This window comes from Sorex araneus, chromosome 6, assembly GCF_027595985.1.
Source record: "Sorex araneus isolate mSorAra2 chromosome 6, mSorAra2.pri, whole genome shotgun sequence".
Taxonomy (NCBI): Eukaryota; Metazoa; Chordata; class Mammalia; order Eulipotyphla; family Soricidae; genus Sorex; species Sorex araneus.
The window spans coordinates 55639105-55661705 of record NC_073307.1 but is presented as its reverse complement, the minus strand read 5'-3'; the positions used below and the strand labels follow the sequence as shown (position 1 = coordinate 55661705).

At 34.9% G+C, this 22601-nt stretch overlaps 2 long non-coding RNA genes and 1 other non-coding gene across 4 annotated transcripts in view; all 3 read right to left on the bottom strand.

Moving 5' to 3' along the window:
• Positions 1 to 4273, bottom strand: part of LOC129406078 (uncharacterized) — a 46300-nt gene extending 42027 nt beyond the window's left edge. The window contains exons 1-2 of one of the 2 annotated variants that reach the window (XR_008630789.1): positions 3212 to 4273; positions 114 to 251 (exon numbers count right to left, since the gene is read on the bottom strand). This is a non-coding gene — a long non-coding RNA (uncharacterized LOC129406078). Of the gene's footprint in view, positions 1 to 113; positions 252 to 2749; positions 2940 to 3211 lie in introns of those variants that run through there. The other variant, XR_008630790.1, reaches the window with a different exon arrangement.
• LOC129406248 (small nucleolar RNA SNORD116) lies at positions 2864 to 2960 on the bottom strand. Its single transcript, XR_008630901.1, has one exon. It is a non-coding gene; the product is annotated as a small nucleolar RNA SNORD116 (small nucleolar RNA).
• A 3927-nt stretch (positions 4274 to 8200) lies between the features above and the next one.
• On the bottom strand, positions 8201 to 21314 carry LOC129405550 (uncharacterized). Its single transcript, XR_008630645.1, has 6 exons — positions 19506 to 21314; positions 19013 to 19108; positions 17067 to 17144; positions 15976 to 16048; positions 13526 to 13664; positions 8201 to 9572 (listed from the first exon to the last, which is right to left on the bottom strand). It is a non-coding gene; the product is annotated as an uncharacterized LOC129405550 (long non-coding RNA).
• Between the last annotated feature and the right edge of the window lie 1287 nt (positions 21315 to 22601).

Here is a 22601-nt window from a genome sequence, read left to right as displayed (position 1 = left end):
TAAAAGCCTTGTACTCTGAGAGAGAAAACAGACATCTTGGATACCTTCACCACTACTCAGGGAGTTCTGAGAAGCTCAATTGGAAAACAGAAAAATGAAGAAAGAATGCTCACCACCAGGAATCTTCCAGAGTCGCAGAGGTGTGTCCTAACTCACACTTCATCCAATACAGCTAGGCATCTCTGGACATCCGATAACAGGTAAGACTCCTCTTTTAACTCCAAACAACAGGCCCTGCAGGCCTACACCAACTGAGAAGTGCAAACACATCAGAAACATTTTGAGATCTCGAATCAGTTCTGTACATGCATATATACCCACCAGTCCCCAGAAATCCCAGCAATTTTATTTCAGCTATTACTAATCAAATCTGTGCTGAACTTAGGCTGCACAGTAAAGGAAGGTAAGGCTAATGGTAACTATTGAAGTGGTTTAGGGGTGACATGAGTAGCTGGATAGGCAGACGCTTCTGAAACTATTACATTAAGCCAAGTGGACAATGATGGAAACAAAAATGAGGGAATTCTTGCCATATTCCAAACCTCAAAGCAATGCCCTTGGTGAGACACTAGAGATTGAGTTGGTAGGGATGACATTGGCAAATGTCAATATATACCCACCGTATCCCAGAGCTAGAACAGTATCTCAGATAGAAACACCTCCAAATTCCCAACACATGACAGTTTCCCAAAATGAAATCTGACTAGGGAACAACCCTATGTTGACAATCTAGATACTGGGCTGGGATTCTCTCCTTTGGGTATGAATCAAACATTTTAGGGCTATATGAATCCTGTGTGAGTGATTCAACTACCCTAACTGCATAGAGGCAAGGTTCCCACATCTCATACACCTCATAGAACACAACCAAAATCATACATCATACTGTTAGCTGTCTCAGTTGTCCAGAGTGGTTCATTAGGTGTAGGATAACATAGCCTCAGTAGTTTAGGTTTATTGGGTTACTCCCGTTACAGTGCTCCTATTCATCTTTGTTTATTTGTAGCTTCTTTCTTAGTGTTCTGTTGACTTGTAAATAATGTTTTTCTCTTCTCCTTGAGTCCTTTGCATAGTTTATTCAGAGCAAGTCTTTTTTGTATGGACACAGGAAGACGTAACAAATGTTATGCTTTTGTAACCTGGGAGTCATTTGACTCTACATGATATTTTCCTCCAGGGCATCTGTTCTCTTGACCTAAGCCTCAGCTGCCCTTACTTACTAGCACCCCCAAAGCACGGTCCCGACGTGGGACAAGAAGGACCCAGGGCAAGCAGTGAGTTGTGTGCTACACTGGCATCGAGATGGGCCTGGCCAAAGTGCCTAATGCTTAACTATAAGTTAAGAGCTTGATCATGGACAAATGCTGTCAGGATCCAAACAGTGATAACTAAACTTGGACCCTGCTAGGGTGAGGAATGATTAATCTGGCCTGAGTGCTGTGGTCTGAGCCTGTGGCAAGATGTTGCCAGGAGAACTGCCTTGCAAGCCTCAATGTATCCCTTGCTATGTCCATACAAAAATAACTAGTATTAAGATGTTAATAAGTTCCTGTACTAAGGAAAAGAAAAAAACCTTAAGAGTCAGGAAGGGCTTTGGAATACCCTGCCTTCAGGAAGGGCTTTCTTATGTTGATTTTGCTACCTGGCTGGGTGTAGCCTAGAGGGCAAGGTGGGAGAGACAAGTAGGAGGAGAGAGGAGAGAAGCCAGAAAGAAGCAGCAGTTGATCCAGAGAGAGGCCAGAGCTGGGAGTGCGGGAGATGAGAAAGATGGAAGATTGAATAAACGGTAACTAATCAGCAACCAGCTTGGTCCTTGTTCTTCCTTCGCCTGTCCTTGACCACCGGCCGTCCCGATCTAGCCCATACACCGAGGTTCCAGAGCACCGAACGCAGGCGGTGAGGCACAGCTGCCCGGAGAGCCCGCGAGTGCACTCACCCCTCGGCTTTCCTTAGTTTTTTACAATTAGGAAATGAGCACCAATGGAACTCAAAATGCCAACAAAAATCTTTTAATCACAATCACACACTCATGGAGAACAAAAAACAGAAACAGGAATTGTGTATATTCACATCATCTATACGCAATACCAAACATACAGACACACAGAACCATCTACTATCATAATTTATCTACTGAGTCCAGAAGAGATCACAGTGGACAAAGTATAAGATCCTCCTTGCTTAGACACCAAGGCAGAAAATTGTTCTTAATGAATCCTGTGATAGAACACAAAACATTTTATAGATCATCTGGCAATTCTGACTAAATTCATACGAGAACCTTGATTTTTTAAGCAGACAACATCCCAAGAAGTATTGGAATTTCACAACTTAAGTGGAGCAAACACCACCATGACACTATGCAAAGAATCACACAGGCATAGGAAACTAAAGTATAAATAACTGTGGACTTCTGAATCATAGCTTCAAATCCAGGGCCAATTGCCTCAGAACATACAGTACTTCACTGAGGAATCATAATGCACTGTCATAATTTCTCTACCATATGCACTTGCGAGCAAAAATACAAGTCCTATGCTAATATACTATACACAAACCCCAGGACAGAACTTCCTGAACCAAGAGACAGTTCCATGTCATCCCATTAACTCAAGGGCCCCACACAAAGCACTACAACATGCAAACTCAAGTCAGTTGTGAAACATGGTACTAGCGCCAGAATCAGAAGTCTGTATCTAACACCTTTACTGGGAGAATTACACATTACTGTGTCCTATAGTAAACTCACTGATCCCATGATGAGAGGCGCTCCATAGGGGAATAAACCCAAGAAGACACTGCAGGGTACAGCAGTGTGTTTCACAATGACTGATAGCTACTATTCCTTGTCAAAGAACTTGCTGGAGCTCAGATTCGACGAGAATGGTGGTATTGAGTTCTCACTCATTTTGTTCAGCTTTCCAAGGAATGCTGTTGAGAGGAGGAATCATCATCGATCCAGCAAATTCAGGGAGCAAACCATCCTCTGTATTTTACTTTATCTATACAGAGCGGATGGTTCAGTGAGTCAGTTAAAAACCTAACAGCCTGCTCTAAGAGTATGAGACTACAGAGAAATTTTCATGAATGAGAGTAAAGTCCATCTACTCTAAGACAGAAACCCAAAACCTCTCAGAGTCACATGTAAACACTGCTATTCAGGGAAGTTTTGCAAACCTCCATTTTAAAGCAAGTACACAGAAATGCTTACCAGGAGTCTTTCCATGGACCAAAGGTACAATCTGACTCACACTTTGGATCAGTCCTCAAGGCAGCTATGAACATGCTATAAGGGATGGTAGTCCTCTTTCCACTGAAGATAGCCTTGCATCTAGATTTATAAATTAAGAGATAAAAAGATAATAAACTATGAAATAGCTTCAGAAATTGTGATTGTAATTATTGTGCAGTTTGAAGCTGTTTTCCTGTGATACCCATTGAAGATATTCTGAAACACCTGCATGACAGTAGCTTACCTGATGCTTTCAAACAAAAGTGAACTTTTAATAACTATGGTGATTACTGTTATAAATCACTTAAATACTCTCCAATAGAAGTAGCATGTCAACTTCCATTCCTGAAAGCTGCTAATATTTGCACAATAGGGTTTATTCATGAGTCCTAGTATAATTTCCACTGTTCCTTTTGTCACCCAATCAAAAAAATCTGAGTATAAAGTCAAATGGAAAACATGCCCACTAAACAATAAGTGGTATGCTGATAACAAGAAATCAATTGAAGAAATGCTAGAGGTGAGAAACCATATATTAAGAGATGAAGTAGGACTCACAATAGAAACAGAGAGATGAGAGAATCTGACCAATCTACTGTCTGAGAAAAAACAACAGTGTTGTGTTAGTTGAGAACCTTCTAATAAAATTTGATTTGTACATATTATTCACAGGATCAAGACTTAAGATGCCAGAATACAATCACTATGAAGGAGAGGAACAGAGGAATCAAACCCAGGTCGACTGCATGCAAGGCAAACACCCTACCCGCTGTGCTATCGCTCCAGTCCAGAAAAATAAAATCTAGAAGGCAGTGAATGTCCTGAAAGAGAAAGTAGAATACAGACTCTAGACTACAGAAGTAGAGAACTGTTTTATGCTCTCTCAATGTGTCATTTGAGGAAAAGTACTAATCAGAGCCAAGGATAAAGTCTTAGTCATCTATAGGACTCCATTGCAGGGGAGGAGGAGGTGAGGGTGAGGGAGAGAGAGAAAGAGAAAGAGACACACAGAGAGGGTCCCAATATTCTACTGCCTGTAGCAACAGTTTTGTCAGCAGCTCAGAATTAAAGCAGACGATTTACTTACCCATATGTCATTTTTTTAAAGTCTAGGGTTCTTGGTAATACTAAAATTATGTTATTGATAGTTTAATTTTGCAATGTCTACTGACATGTGCAACTTGGGTTACTATGGGTTGCTCATAGTGCTAGGCACATGGAGTTTTCTATGGCTGCGCATCACCATATTTAAAGGGCTTAAAGACACCAATTTGGCAGCTCTCAGGCTTGATAGACTCTGCAAGCTCATTCTCAGGAGCTATTGCTCTCATGCCACCACAGGCTACTGGAAACACTGTGCCATAAGCCTGCATTGACAAGGTCTCCTTGCTGGTGCCAGGCTGCACCTTCAGAAGCGGTCTGCATGCCCTGGCTCATAGCCACTTCCGAGACCTTAGCCCCAGGTTGAATCCACCTGACATCTGGAATAGAATAAATTAATTGGTACATGAAACTTTAGACATTTCTTAAGTAGATTCAAAGTGACAACTATTCTAACAATTAAATTCTTATAGATCTATAAGCCAAAGAAAGATTTGGGTTTTTCTTTTTTCACTGTGTAAAGGGTATTCAGATTTTACTTCTGACTCAATACTAAGAGATAAACCTTAGTAAGGCTAATGGGACCATCTGAGTTGTCGGGAATTGAATGCACATGCACCCTACCCTCTGAACTCTCTCTTCAGCTCTACAGAAAGACCACTTCTTACAAAACCTTGAGTACAAATAGTGTTTGCAATAAAGAATAAAGTGAGAATTATACATCACTTCATGGATCACCACAAGAAAGTTTTTGCAAAGAGTAATACATTTTTAATTTCCTAAATTATGATATTCTAATAACTTATTATTTCTCTTAGTAAATGACAATTCTAATAGTTAATATCTACATCTCATAAAATTAAATGTCAATTTCTTTTAGCATTATCAAACATAAATACCCAAATAATTCAATTATGTCATATCTAAATCAATAATATTTTTATTCCTTTATCATTTTCATTGATCCATTATTTATGACCTCTTACTCATTCCAGAGATGTTTGCAAGTGGACATAGGGGTAGGAGCTTGCAGTGATGGGGCACGCTGGAAATCTCGCGATGAGGGGGCAGAACCAGCCCTGCTCCCTGCCCAAATGAGACCCCAAGTGGACGCCCACTAACAGCTCCTCTGCTCCGAACAGCCATGATTCTAGACGCACATAAACCAATCTCGGAACCAGTGGCTGCAGAAATATCTCTGGACTTAGTTACTAAAATACCATTATTCCAAAACCGTGCAGGTGCTTTTGCAGCCATGCAACATCATATTCTCTTCATTACCAGCAATAGAAAACAAATGATCTAAAGATGCCTGTTCGGCAGGTCTGGTTGTTGGGAGAAAAATCTCCAAATAAGAAAAGTGGGATTTCTGTCAAAAATTGAATGTAATCAAAGTAAAGAGAGTAAAGTGAAAATTATCTCCTACATATGCAGGGTGGGGAGTGGGAGGGGGGTTATATTGGAGTTCTTGGTGGTGGAACACGTGCACTGGTGAAGGGATGAGTGTTTGTATGACCGAGACTTAATCCTGAAAGCTTTGTAACTGTTCTCACAGTGATTCAATTAAAAAATGTATTAAAAAGTTGAAAAACTATTATAGCATAAATTAAATGGTGACAGTTTAAAATGTTGGATGGAAATTTTTAATTCTTTTAATCACTTAATATTCTTATTCAGTTGGAAAAGAACTTTCCTACAGTATCTTTTCCTTGACTTTATTTGAATAACTTACTATACACTTGAACAATCTAAAATAATTCAGCAAATTTCATAAATTGACCTTCAATTAATCTAAAATAATTCAGCATACTTCATAATTGACCTTTGATACATAAAGGCACATCTGAATCCCTTCCAATCTTTCCTTAATCCCATCTCACACATTATTACCTTAATACGTACTATTACACTCTATTTTGCTAAATCAATCAACAGTCATTTTACAAAAATCACAACAGGCTGGGGTTAGAGATAGTATAGCAGGTAGTGAGCCTGCCTTCAACGCAGCTGACCCACGTAAAATCACTAGCATCTATTATGATCTCCCTCAGCCCACCAGATATGACTGCAGAGCGCAGAGCCTGGAGCATTGCCAGGTGTGGGCAGTACCTCCAAACAAAAAAATAATACAACATGCAAGATATCTGAAACTACTGAGAAATCTTGCATTAATGAAACAATCTACTATAACTGTGAAAATATGATCAGATGTAATTATGCTAGTTTCTGGTAGAAACTAGCAAGTTACTGAGAGCTTCCTGACCACATGGGACAGCCTGGCAAGCTTCCCATGGTGTATCTATATGCCAAAGCCAGTAACCTGCTGAATCTCATTCCCCTGACCCTGAAAGAGCCTCCAATGCGGCATCGTTGGGAGAGAGGCTTCTAAAATCTCAGGAATAGGATGAATGTAGAGGTTACATTCATCCTATTCCTGATGAATAGCAACTCGAAAGTCAATGGGATTTCGTGATGGTGATCATGATAATTTTGTAATGGGAAATCAAAGACTGAAAGGAATACTAAAGATGTACTATATGCTATCCCTTATGAATAATGTAATAGACTTCCCTATATTCCTGAAGGCCTTAGTTTTTACTGACAGATGAAAAATTGGTTCAAAGGAAGTTTTTGTTCAAAAATAGTGATTTTAGTGTCATTTTCATTATGCCTATTATGAATCAATAAAATATTTATTGATATTACCTCAATTATATTATTTAAAAGTGAGCAAACAGATACAGGGAGGAGAAAATACAGAACTTTTATTGTTTTGAGTAAAAGCCTTTATGTCATGTATATGCCTAAAATCATTATATTCATTATGTATACACTGGTATGAAATTTTTACCATATGGAGATGATTGTAATGCAGATTCTAGTATTTATAATGGATAATCAAAAATACTTCATAAATTCAACAGTAACTTTTCAAGGAGTATAATATGTTTATTCAAGACAATTCATTTAACTAGCATAAAATTTCTATTGCAGTTTGTAGAGTGATTAAAATTCCCAGGTAAGGGGGTATAGAAGTGACATTAGGGACATGCATATTTTACTAAATATAACAAATGTAGTATGCTATATCGTCTATAAAGACCTAAATAGAGTTCGTGAGGGGTAAATTTTAAAAGAGTGTAAGGTCAGAAATTTATAGTTTATCTTTAGGTAGCACCGTTTTAAAAAAAGTTTATTGGGGGGCTGGAGTGATAGCACAGCGGGTAGAGCGTTTGCCTTGCACTCGGCCGACCCGGGTTCGAATCCCAGCATCCCATATGGTCCCCTGAGCACTGCCAGGAGTAATTCCTGAGTAAAGAGCCATGAGTAACCCCTGTGCATCATCGGGTGTGACCCCCCAAAAAAAACCCCAAAAATAAATAAATAAAAGTTTATTAATATTATTATTTTACTTTTTCAGTCACACCTCGCAATTCTCAGAAGTTACCCTAGGCTCTAAACTCAGTAGTTAGTACTTGAATTGCTCAGAGCACCATATGGCATGCTGGAGATTGAAACCAGGTCATCAAATGCAATTTAAACATCCTACCTGCTATTCTAATGCTCCAGACCCTAGATAGCATCTTAAATACATTTTTGTAACAAAATTAAAGCGCAAAATGATTGAGAAAACTTAAAAAAAGGTTAACTTACCGCAAAAACAGAAAATATATCTAGTAAATCTAAGACTGGGCCCTTCTACGATGCCTCTCATTCCAGGAAAACTGATGAATATCTTCCTGATGTTAAAGACAGTGTTAAATTGAACTTTAACTAAATTTTAAATATAAAATTGAAATGTGATTTATGTACAAATTTTAAAATGTAAATAAAATTTTAATTATAAAATATAAAAGCACTGAAAAATAAAATTTTATAATATTTATTTAAATTAAAATATGCAAGACTGATGATCCAAAATGGCAAAACTAGGGATGTATTTTATAAATTAGGAATACATTTAGATTAACATATGCAGTAATATACATAGTAAATCCTAACATTCAGCACTGAACGAAGGGGCTCTTTCATGTGAGTTCAACAACAAATGATATATACTTCCATTCAATAGAAATTTCAGTAAGATATATTTATTGATTTAAATACATCCACAATATTAGTAAATATTTACCATAAGGACACACTTGCAAAGTGGATACCACATAAACTTATATGCACTTAAAAAACTTACTAGATACTATTTAACTAATGGTTAGCTACTGTCTACAAGGGACAGAAAAAGATGAAGGACGCATGACCATTTTGATGTTCACAAACCATTCATCCCTAATGCCTATTTATTTGTTCTATCTTACAAACCTGTGTATCGTAGTTTAACAGTGCATTTAGCTGTTCTTGAAAACTAATGTCAAAGTTCACAGAAACTGATGATTAAAACTTAAAATTAAACAGTCATATATATCAAACACATGGAATTTAAACATAGAACAAATAAACATTGGCTTATTATGCTATTAGTGAAGTCTCCTGATACACTGACATTTTAAAAATTCTGATGATATCCTGAAAACAATGTAACAGAGCATTCAACAAAGCATTACCATAGTTCAAACTGCTGATTTTGCTCTGCCTTGCATGATCAAAATTGTGATGACACACATGTCCTTCATTCAATATGAAAGATTTTAACTACAGTCAAACCCAGATCTTAATCTTGAGTACCACCTACTCTAGGGCTTCAGTAGGTTTTGTTTATGAAAGGTGCAGGGGTCTCATTATTCTACTAGAGGTGATATTTAAGATTTAACATGATCTCGTTTGAGAACTTATGAAAACTTACATATTATTACTATAATTAAATGAAAAACAGAGTATTCCAAAACAGTGCCAAAACTAGAAGGGCTGAGTACATGAGAAAATTAGACAATTACCTAAATATAATGGTGCTGTACAGATTGTTGCATTAATTTCATTGCCACACGAAAAATACAACCATATATAAAGTACATATAAACTTGGGGGAAAGGGAGGAAGAAAATGGTATAAGGTAAATACAATAAGAAAGGAAAACACAAAAAAATATTCATTACTCCAGGCCCAGGCAATGACTTGCCAAACAGCAGATCATTTCTGCTGCTGATAGTACATTTATAAAAAGCCCTTGAGATACCATGACAAAATAAAGTCCAAAAAGAAGAAATAATGATAGTATTTAAGAGATGGTGAGGAACTACTGTAGAAGGTATCTCTGATACTCTTGTCCACACGGTCACCACACCTGTAATAGTACAAAAAGATGCAAATGAAAATTAAAAGTTTATTACCTTATCAGTGCATCATGGCAAACTGATACCATCTTTAGATTGTATTTTAATAATATTCTAGGAAAACGTGTTCTAAAGCCAAATATGTGAACCAATAAAAACGTTTCCTTTATGTGTTATAAATAAGAATGTTCTTCCGTAGCCTATTCATTATTTTTACTTAAATATGCTGCATTTGTTACTCTTTACTCTTTTTTTGTGAAGCAAGTGATAGTCTATTGAATAAAACTAACTCAAATTTAGAAATATAGGGGGCTGGAGCAGTAGCAACGTGGGTTGGGCGTTAGCCTTGCACAGCATCCCATATGGTTCCATATGGTCCCAGTATCCCATATGGTCCCCTGAGCATTGCCAGGAGTGATTCCTGAATGCAAAGCCAGGAGTAACCCCTGAGCATCTGACCATCGCCAGGTGTGACCCAAAAAGGAAGAAAAAACTGGCAATATATGTTAGACAGAATAGGGGTGGAAAAAGCAAGAAAACAGACAGACAAGTGAACATGTGTTGAAGGGAAAATAGAAAGCCTGAAAATTATTTTTGTATCATTCAGACAGGTTCATATTCTTTAAACCACAATTCCACGTGTAATTTTATATTGAGATTTAATAAAGTAATTCAGAGCTTAAAATTAAACTGCACATTACATAAAAACACTACAAATGTGCTCTGAAGTTACAAACTAACTCATGAAAATCTTACCAAAACTAAACAACTACTATCACATTATCTATTGTCTATTATATTTCCTTTCTGAAAATTATTGTGTACCTTCTGCTAGTTCTAAATGAAAATTAAAATCTTCATATTTAAACTTGTCATTTTAACAATATTTATTTACTTGCAAGATAATTCTATCTTCTGGATAAACTATAATTATAAAAAAATTATACAGGGCTGGAGCCATAGAACAGCAGGTGGGGTACTTGCCTTGCACGTAGCTGACCCATCTTCAATTCCAGAAACCTACATGACAGTTCCCTGATCTTGCCAGGAATAATTACTGAGTGAAAAGCTGGGAGTAACCCTGAGCATGCTGGGTGTGGCACCAAAACAACACATCAAAATTAAAAAGTCCATAAATCGGCTTAATGGAATTAATGTTATAACTCAGGAAAAAAACATTTAACCAAATATCCAGAGAGGGCTCTAAGGTTGAAAGTACATGCTTTACATTCATGAACCCTGGGCTCTAAAATAGTTGTGCCAAGGTTGCAATAACCACCAGGTTTGATTCAGCAAAGGGAAACAAAAGGAAATCTAATCCTCAATGTTTAGAAACAAAGAAATACATTAAAAATCAGAATACATACACTAATGCTCTCACCTGCCATTAAAACCTATTTAGTCAATGCTTATGAAAGTTTACAGAAGAAAAAAAATCAGAAATATTTCAAGATTCTATCTTCCATACCCTTAAATAGCTGGTAATTTCTTAGCACCTACTATATATAACAACTACATATATATGGAGATACATAAATTGAAAATCTAAAAATACCATTCACCTCCTAAAAAAGCAAAACAACATTAACAAAAATGCTATGTCCTACTGGATCTGCTATTCTAAGTCTATTTCACTCATCATTTTGTCACATGTACAACGTCCTTTATTATCTCCCCTGTCAAATATAGATTACTCATTCCAAAAGGTCCAATATGCAAATCATTTTCTTACTGTAATGCTTTACTTTAAAGCAGAGATTATGGTGTATACCTATATAACATTTCAATTGTGAGAGTAGATACAGCATAGTTCCCCCAAAAATCTATGAATGCATCAATGACATTAAAATTTGAGTCTTTATTAATTTACATTATATTACATGTAATTGACTGTGAAATATGTTTTCTGTGAGTATAGTACATACTTTAGTGTAGGATAACACTGAATTTGTCCTTTTAGCCTTACCATAGGGAACTTAGTTTACCTTAAAGCAATGTCCTTTCTGTATGGACACAGGAAGACAATTAATATTGTGTTGAACCTTGGGAGCCAATTGACTCCAATAATATTTACTGGGCATCTGCTTTCTCAACTCAGTTGCCCTTAGTTCCTAGCACCCCAAAAGCAGAAACCCAACAAGGGAAGGAATGGATCCAGGGCAATCTGTGAGCTACCCTGGCATCGAAATGGGCCAGGCCAAGAGGCCACAATACTCAACTACAAGTTGATAGCATGGTCATAGACATGCTTCTGTCATGATCCAGAAGTAACGACAAGACTAGGACCCTGTTGGGTTTAGGAAAAATAACTAAGACTAAACTAAGACCGTAAGAGAAGCGAGAGAAAAGACATAGAAGCAGAGAGAAGACACAGAAACAAGAGAAAAGACACAGAAGCAAAAGAGAAGACACAAAAGTAAGAGAGAAGACACAGAAGCAGAGAGAAGTCACAGGAGAAGACACAGAAGCAGCAGAGAAGACACAGACGTGAAACAGAAGACACAGAAGCAGGAGAGAAGACATAGAAGCAGGATAGAAGACACAGAAGCAGAGAGAAGACACAGGAGAAGATACAGAAGCAGAGGGAAGACACAGAAGCAGCATAGAAGACACAGAAGCTAAAGAGAAGACACAAAAGCAGGAGAGAAGACACAGAAGCGGGAGAGAAGACAAAAAAGCAGGAGAGAAAACACAGAAGCAGGGGAGAAGATACAGAGACACAGAGAGGTCCGAAGAGACCAGAGGAGAGACTGCAGAGACAGAGATAGAACGAAAGACAGAAGAGAGCACAGCGGCACACACAGAAACAGAGCACAAAGGAGGAGCCATCTGACCCAGTTATATAGACAGTAGCTCGAGAGCACCAAAAGCAAGTGGCAAGAGGGAGAGAGACAGAGAAAGAGAGAGAGAGAAGGAGAGAGAGCACGGCGCGGAGATCCCACCACCAAACACAACACACATCACATCACCCCCCTTCTGCGTCTGCACATTTGTAATTTTTTATAATTTAGAAATTTCAGATAATCTAACTTAGATTTCACATTAAACTCATTAAAATAGTGTACTGTAATATTCTTAGCAGCACTTTTGAAGAATGAAGTTCACAACAATGGTAAAAAAGAAAATAGTCTGAAATAGAGGTATCAGGGAACAAATCTTAAAAGTTTCCACTTCTCTGCCATATATCACCTTTCTAAAACTGTGGAGAATAAGGGAGAATTATAGTGTGTGTGTATTTGTGTGTGCATGTGTGTCTACAGTATGTATAGCCTCAAAGACTTATTTACTTCCACAACACAAAAACGGCCCAAAAAGATATAGCTGCTCTGAGATTAATAAATTCTTTCTAGTGACTAAAGACCAAGTACAGCAGATAAGGTGCTTTTTTCACACATAGCTGACCTTATTTCAATCCCAAGCACCCAATCTGGTCTCCTGAGCACTTTTCAGGAATAATTCCTTAGAGGAAATCCAGAAGCAAGCCCAAAGAAATTATTTTGGCCCCCAAACAAATAAGCATATACTTTCTACACAGCTTTTAGAATATATTCATATAATAAAATCCATGAAATTACATAATACAAATAAATTTATATATTTTACTCAATGCAAGCATGTTCATTTTTAGATTTTTTAAGCTAGTTGCAATTGCAATAGCAAATTGAAATAGCAAAAGCAAAAGCAAATAGCAAAAGCAACTGCAATACATAAAAGACAATTTATAAAACTGTATTAAATTTTTCCGAAAATATTGATACTTTTGTGCTTCCTTGTATTTTTCTATAATACAAGTAATGTTGTAAAAGAATAAATCTATAATTTCAGAAGATCTGATTGTAGAATTGTAATAGTATACAAAAATGGTTCATGTAACAAATTACTCTTAGTGAAACATGAAATGTCTGATAAAAGTTAAATAATACTTATCATTTCATACCAACATTTTCATTAAAAAAGGACATACCTTGCAGTTAGATATGAAGTATGAATATTTAAGATTTCTTTTCTCCTAATTAATGAAATGCAAACTGCATTATTTCCAACTTGCAATATAATTTAATCATCAATTCAAAGAAAAGAATAAGATTATAAACAAGGACATTCTGTAAAAGAAGAAATGAGATAGATTCAATAGATGATTAAATTCATTAATAATTTTAAATTATCTACAGAAAGTAAGAAACTAAATATATGTGAGGGTTGTTTTTTAGGGTTTTGGAGCCCCACCTGACACTGCTCATGGCTTACTTATAATTCTGTGTTCACAGTTAACTCCTAGCAAGTTCAAGGGACCACATGGACTGCTGAGGATCAAACACAGGTTGGCTGCAACTCAAACACCCTATCTTCTGTCTTCTGTCCCTTATACATATAAGAATTTTGAATTATGACAGAACTAAAATTAGTAGCTATCTAAAAGGAGGCAAGCAATATGAGTATGTAATACTTTGGACAACAAATACAAAATAAAAAATATAAAAATGTATTTAGAAAAACTGCAAAAGTCAGCAGGAATGAAACAAACATGATTATATATCAATACAAAACTTCCATACAAAAACTGAAAGAACAAAATAATAGGAAAATATATGGTATTTAATTGTAATGAATGGCAAAAAGGGCTGGAATGGGTAGGACGTTTGCCTTGCACGCGGCCAACCTGGGTTCGATTCCTCAGTCCCTCTCGGAGAGTCCGGCAAGCTACCGAGAGTATCCCACCCGCATGTCAGAGCCTGGCAAGCTCCATATGGCATATTCAATATGCCAAAAACAGTAACAAGTCTCACAATGGAGACGTTATTGGTACCTGCTTAAGCAAATTGATAAGCAACAGGACGACAGTGACAATAACAGTGAATGACAAAAAGAAATCAATAGTCGTAAATAATCTCAGAAACAAGTAACAGTTATGCTAAAATAATGGAAAAATATGAAGCAACAGAAATGACATACAAATGAATAAATAAACTAAAAAGCAGTTTTATGTGGCTGATAGTTAAAAATTTAAAATACTGATACCTAAAGTTTCAGGAAACAAAATAACAGACAAGATTAATTTAACAAATGAAGGGAAAGAGGTAGTCAAAATATAAAATTTGAGTATTCTTACTCCTAAGTGATTATTTTGTCTTAGCAAGATAATTTTAAAATATTTCATTTACAGCATAGAACATTTGTAGTGAATATATGAAAATGAAGGTTGATTTTATTTATTTATTTATTTATTTATTTATTTATTTATTTTTTGCTTTTTGGGTCATACCCGGCGATGCACAGGGGTTACTCCTGGCTCTTGCACTCAGGAATTACCCCTGGCGATGCTCAGGGGACCATACGGGATGCTGGAAATCGAACCCGAGTCAGCTGCGTGCAAGGCAAATGCCCTACCCACTGTGCTATCACTCCAGCCCCTGAAAGTTGATTTTATAAGCATTCAAATAAATGTGCACAAAATGCCACATCACTAATAGATAAGGTTATTAGATTTAGTTATAATAAAAGTATTTATATGGAAATACCTGACATACTCCTATGTACTTGCAAATCTCTAAAAATTATTTCTCCTAAATCCATTTTAAATTTACCATCTCAAATTAAAATGACAAATATATACATATTATTTAATGGGAGACCTTTAATAAGGCCTGATAATGATGCCATCCTCAGATTTTGATTGTAATTATGAATTAGTAGTACAAACCCCTGAGATAGAGTTCAACTGCATCAACAAATACAGTCAACGTGTCTGGATACAATTTACTCCAACTACAATGTTTAATTTTAAACAGTGAAGTTTCAGGTTCAATTTTTTTTTCTGTAATAGCAAGGGTGTCAAAAATAAATCATGAAGGTAGAGTCTAAATATATGCAATGATGACTGCCTTCAGGTTTTGGTGAAAATGGTATGAGAAGCTATTGTATCCATTTCCTATTTGCTCATCACTGGAGAAAACAAGGCACTAAAATACACAAAGAGGTTAAAAGCATACAATGAGATCATTGGTAGGGTATAATAAAGTTCTCTGTATGGTGCACTGCTGCACTAATAAGACATTCCATTACAAAAATAAGAGGAAGTTCAACATTCCTTTTCTATGATTCAAAAGATGAGATATTGGTATTTATACTTACATAATACTAACTAGAATGATTTCTCCATAATTGATCCATAATTGATCACCTCCACTGCTAAATAGCTCATTTATATAAAGAATTCCTTAACATAATATACTTTTCTGAAGAATGAACATGACAGAATGGCCAAAGAGTCTTAAATTTTTATTTGTGATATTAATTTTATATTGTTAGATTGTTAAATTTTCATTCTTGTTAACTTATGAAAATAAACAGTTAATTTCATAAGAAAAATGGTAGCGGTACTAAAGATATGGAGCTCTTCAGTCTGTACCTTACCTATTAAGCTGGCCATACAAGCTGCTCAAGCAGACACAGCACAAAATAATCTTCTATTTGGCTATGACTTAACCTGAGGGAGAGGGTAATATTTTCTGTTAAAACCGTCATTTGGATAAGAGGCAATAAAGTTCTCTGTCAATGTTTAAGGAATAGGAATTTACTTAAACAATGTTTAAGGAATAGGAATTTATTTGGGTGTGACCCAAAAAGCCAAAAAAAAAAAAAAAAGGAATTTACTCCATTCATACTTGGTGGCACATAAAAAGTATCCTGCCAAAAGGCATAACAAAAAATAAAGGGTATTCCTTTATTTTTTATAAATAAAAAATAAAGTGAAGATACATTTTAAACTGGGATTCACTATTTGTCATATTATTGGTTTTAGTAAACAATATTAATATGGAATTGTATGATGAGTTTTTTATTACTATTATATATATTTTTTTCTTTTTTTGGTCACACATGGCGATGCACAGGGGTTACTCCTGGCTCTGCACTCAGGAACTACCCCTGTCGGTGCTCAGGGGACCATATGGGATCTTGGGAATCGAACCGGGGTCGGCCACGTGCAAGGCAAACGCCCTACACGGTGTCCTATCACTCCAGCCCCTACTATTCATACATTTTCACAGCCTTATCAAGCACTAAAGATTGTACAGTATGAATCCAGGCACTTTTCTTTCAATTGAACTTTAAGAACAAAATTCATGTAATTTTATTGTTTTTCCAACTTCTACTGTTTAATCAAATTTACTCATAAAGTCACAGAATGACTAACATGACATTTCAATAAAAAAGGTAATAGCTTGAAAACAAAGAGATTTAGAAATGAAATTATGAAAATCAATTAACTGATATGATTTAATATAAGTATGCTGAAAATACCTCCAAATATAAGGAAACTGCAGAGCTGTAACATTTATGACTAAACCTTCTTTCATCTCATTCTAAAATCTTCCCCACAATCAACAAAATTTATGTCCTATTAAGAAATTTATATATGATTTCCCTGACATTATATATAAACTCCCTGCTCTTGGCAAAAGCATGGCCCTAAAAGAGTAGCTTTTGATCAAGAAACTTCTTACCTGTAGTTTTGAGTTAAGATCTACTAATTACAGAATTTCATAGTAATAGGAATGTTCCTTATATTATCTAATGGTCACCTGTGAAATAACACAATATAGCCAAAGTTAATTATCAATGACATACGAGGACATACACATCAGAAGTTCAAATATCCAGCAAATACAAATGCCCAACGTGTGTACACACACACACACACACGTTATATGGCCATGTTTGGCCCCAAACATCATATATATCACTGTCACTGTTTATATATATATGTATGTATATATACACATATATATACATATTATATATGTGTGTACATGTACATACACATGTATATACATATATGTATAAATTTGGGTTTGGGGTAATATTTGGGGACAATCCTGGCCATTTATAGAGCTTAGGCCTGGATTTGAACTCAGGAATCACCTCTGGCACTACTCAGGGGAACATACGGGATGCTGGAGATGAACTCCCATTGGCCTTGTGCAAAGAAAAAGACCTTCCCTCTATATTATGATCATTGTGGCCCCATTGTCAGGATAATTTCTTACAAGGGAGTAACTTTGACAGTTTTAATACAAGATGTCACCAAAAAGTAATTAAATTGTAAAAAAATAATCAAAAAGTAATTAAATATAAGAAAAAAGTATTAAGTCCTAAATAATCCAAAAGTCTTTCATTAATAAATTGAGAATTTATGATGCTTACAATCACACTGGCAAGCTGTAATTCTAAAACCAGGGATGGACATGAAGAACACTCAAGGGCTAGAGCAATAGAACTGCAGGGAGGGCATTTGCCTTGCACACAGACAATCCTGGTTCAATTCTCAGCATCCCATATGGTCCCTCGAGCAATGCCATAAGTAATTCCTGAGTGCAGAGTCAGAAGTAAGCCCTGTGGGGCTGGAGCAATAGCACAGCGGGTAGGGCGTTTGCCTTGCACGCAGCCGACCCGGGTTCAATTCCCAGCATCCCATATGGTCCCCTGAGCACTGCCAGGGGTGATTCCTGAGTGCAGCCAGGAGTAACCCGTGCATAGCCAGGTGTGACCCAAAAAGAAAAAAAGAAGTAAGCCCTGTGCATCACTAGCTGTAACCCAAGAAGCAAAAAACAAACAAACAAAAACAAAGAACAGAACACTTAAATATTGGAATTTAATAATGCAAAAAGCATGAAAGAACCATTACAGTGATTTAAAACAAAGGGATTATTTTGCTTGGAACTACCGACTTTAAAAAAAACAAAACACTGGGGCTGGAGCAAAAGCACAGTGGGTAGGTTGTTTGCCTTGCAGGGGGCCGACCTGGGGTTCAATTCCCAGCATCCCATATGGTCCCCTGTGCCCTGCCAGGAGTAATTCCTGGATGCAGAGCCAGGAGTAACCCCTGTGCATTGGCGGGTGTGACACAAAAAGGAAAATAAAATAAATAAGCAATTATATATATAAAAAAAGAACATTATATAAAAAAAACACTGCGTGTTAAAATATACACCATTCTGGTTAAATATCTGAAGCAGCAATTTATGTAGCCTCAATTGGAAACCATTCTTCACTAATTACAACAATTTGCTGGGCTAAGTCTCTAATGCCATGTACCAATATAAGTATTACTTTTCAATCTTATAACCTTTTACAAGCATATGAACTTTTCATCAAAGAACAAAATTTATATAAAATGATAGTCTAATTAATCACTTTTTATTCTGGATCAGTCAACCCACTAGGTTTTAACTAATTTAATATATATTCTTATATACTTCACATTTTTAATTTTGAAAATATGTGTGTATATAAATATATGTATATAAAATTCTCAGGTATACTTGAAAACTCTAAGATGCCCCTCCAAATAACTCTGTGCCAGAGAAAAACTTTATAACACTAGTTATCTTCCTGCCATTGGCCAAAGCATTGCCCTAAAGTAGCAGTTTGTGATCAAGAAACTTCTTACCTATAGTTTTGAATAAAGACATATTCTTTACAGAATTCCATAGTAAAAGGAATGTTCTTGATGTTATCTACAATTACTTTATTTTATTATGCTCACCTGTGAAATACACAATGTAGCAAAAATTAAATATCAATAAGAAACCAAGATATGCAAATTTGAAGTTTATAACCCAGCAAACACAACTGCCCAGAGGATAATATTTGTATGATATTTTTTAGTCATTGAAGTACAAATGTAGTAAATGTTGATATAAATTGCATGCTAATTTTGAAAATATAAAAACCCCCTGAAAACTCACTCAACAGATTTAGAGTAAAATAACCCATTCTTTAGTTACTTGCACTATTAACTTCTGTATATCCTAAGAAATATTTCAACAACTTGATCTAGTTGTAATAGCGTGAAATTACGAAAATATAGTCTATCGTATGGTTCACTGATTACTTTTCTCATCAACTGTGAACAAACTGATAAAGAATTAAACAGCACCAACCTTCTTGCTCTCTTGTATTATCCTTTTTTTATTTCACTGGGTAGTAGTCCTCCTTTTTTTCCCCCTAGTCTTTAAATCGCAGATTCTTCATGAAAACTCAAAATTTATTTATAATGTCACTTAGAATGCAAAGTTGGGTACATCAGTACCAAAACTTCGAATACATCAACTCCCAGATGAAAACAGGCAGAAGCAGTTTGTCACTAAAATTTGTTTGTTCTTTAAAATTGTTCATTTTTTTGAAGAAATCATTCCACTGTTTCAATACTAAATATATGAAAACAGGTTTCCCCATTCAGGGATAATTTTTCTCACATGGATTTAACAATTGTGCCTAGAAAACTAAAGATTGGATTGTTCATCTTCGAAGTTCGACAATGGGCATAGAACAAATATTCATGGTTCAGTTCATATTAAGTCTTGTAGGTCACACAAAAAATGGAAAAATTGTCCATTTAAAAAATTTAGAAAGTTCTTGTATTTTCCTATTACATTCAGTATTGTAAAACATTTTCCACATTTTTCCAGACAATTTTCAAAAATCCAAAATTGTCCAATAACAACATATAAACATAATGTTCTAATACTAAATGCATAAGTACAAAATATATTTTAATGTTAAAATGACATCATTATAACAGTGATGAGTATATATTACTTAAATAAAATTTTAAAAGGTCAATGATAATTCTATTCTCAAAAATAAGCTTTCATTAACATTTAGTTAGTGAAAAATAAGCATGGGTACATAATTCTGTAATTACTTTATAATATCAATTCATGAACTACCATGTTAGATTTTTCCAATGCTTTAATTTCCATGATAATCTGATAAAATTATAAAATGCAACATATATGAATTATCTATTAGTGATGTTGTATCAGACATTCAAAATAATTTCATGCTCAATCTATCACAAATTTTACTCTTTTTAAATTTAATTGGAAAGGGTAAGATAGCAATAGGGAATTGTAAACAATTATAAAAACTTTACACTGTCATTTGAATGCAGTTGCCACATGCTATTCAAAAAAATTCACTGAATTATATAACTATTCTATTAACCTTCAGATATTTGTTCCCTAAAAATAATTTTAATATAATTTTAATCTCCATTTATACTGTATGAAAACCTATGAATTTGCCAGTGGTAGATTTACATAGCAGAGCAAACTAGCTTTAACAATTTGATTAATTTAAAACTTTTTTTTTAATTTAAAACTTTTAAAGTATCTCAAATTTAAATTTTAAATGTTCTCCTTTTGTCTTAATCACATATCCTGAAAACAAAAATAGATTGCAGGAGTTATTGTTAATATCGTAGCTCATACATTAGAACATAAAAATCTAAAGATACAAAGGTAATTTATCCCGTTTCAACTGAATAAAGAAAAAAATCCTAAACATAGGAGGAAATTAGTTACCCATTTTCCTGCTAAAAAATTAACAACATCCAATTTGCTATTCAAAAATATATGCAAATGTATACTTTTTGAACTCCATATATATGTTTATATAGAACTAGTTTAAATAGTAAACTTAAGTTGTCTTGATTGATGTCGTGCAATCCAATTAAATACAAAATTGTATAATTGGAGTAAAATTTCTTATAAAACACACTAAGATGAAAAAGATTAAAGTCGAGTAATAACTACAAACTATACTTTTTAAATACGTGCTAAATATATGATCGAATAATCAAAATATAAAAATGTAAAACAAAAGACAAGTGAAAGTACTTTTAACTTTCTCCTCTCCTCAACCTAAAAACCCAGATTATAAAAACATGAAACCAAATTAGACAAATTAGACAATTGCACAAAATTGTATAAATCAAATTTTATAATGCATTATTTACAAAATTATACTTTATAAAATTCTATTATATCTAGATTATCTAGATGTTCAAAATCAAATACTTCTACCTACTATTTACAAAGTTGTCTTGAATATTGTCATGCAATAAGGGAACTCATACAGAATTGTATATAGTTCCAAGAGGTAGTATAAAATGTCTTAAATAAATTTATTTTATATACTGAATATATAAAAAATGAACATACATAGAAAAAACAGAACATGAGATATTAAGGAAAAAACTCTATTAATGCCCAATGTTTGGTATATGACCTTATATGTCTTCTGAAAACCAGCATTTAAATAATTCAAGAGATAACTGATATGTGAATGATGGATTTTGGATGACTATCATGAATAAAAAGAAGTTTAAATTTTAACTTATCGTTTGGGGCCAATTAGTCAGTAGAGAAGTTAAGATGCTTGCTTGTCTTGCATGCAGCCAACCTGGGTTTGATCCACACATATGCTCCCCTGAGCACCAGAAGGAGTGATACCTGAGCACCAAGCCAGGAGTAAATCTTAAAAATAGCTAGGAATGGATAAAAAGATCAAAAACAATAATTTTTAAAAATTTAAAAAGCAGTTGTTAATGCTGATAGTGACGGGATCATACCTATGTGCAAGAATACAGTACCTGAAAAATCTCTGAAACTTCCATTTCGAGTTTGCTGTGACATGGTTATATAAAGTCAATAAAATACCTAAATATTTATCGGTAAATTCTATACCCAGAAACACCAAATGAACTGACACTTTTTTTCCTTTTTCTTTTTTTCTTTGGATGAAGTGAGGAGGGGGGGTGCAAACCCAAGGGTCATCAGAGTTTACTTCTGGCCTCTCCCTAATGTGCTCAGGAGACCATATGTGGAGTCAGATACCAAACCAGAGTTGACCCAAAACTACTATCTCATTGAATCCTAGACACTTCATTTTGAAAACAAAAAAAATTCAATGTCAAACTTCCTTCATCTGAGATTTGAGGAAAAGTTTAATATTGCCAATTCCTCTAAATCAGAAAAACTGCAAATCTTGCTTAGGTTCAAGAGTTATGAGATTATCATTTTGCCATTTTAAAGTGATAATGGTAAAAAAAATTTCACAATGAGATCTTTGCAAAATTGTAATTGGTGACACTCTTAATAAACCTCGATATCATTGATGTTTAAATTTAACTATTCCAGTTGACCATTATTTACAAAGTTTTCTTGGTTGTTGTCATGTAACAAAAATATAAA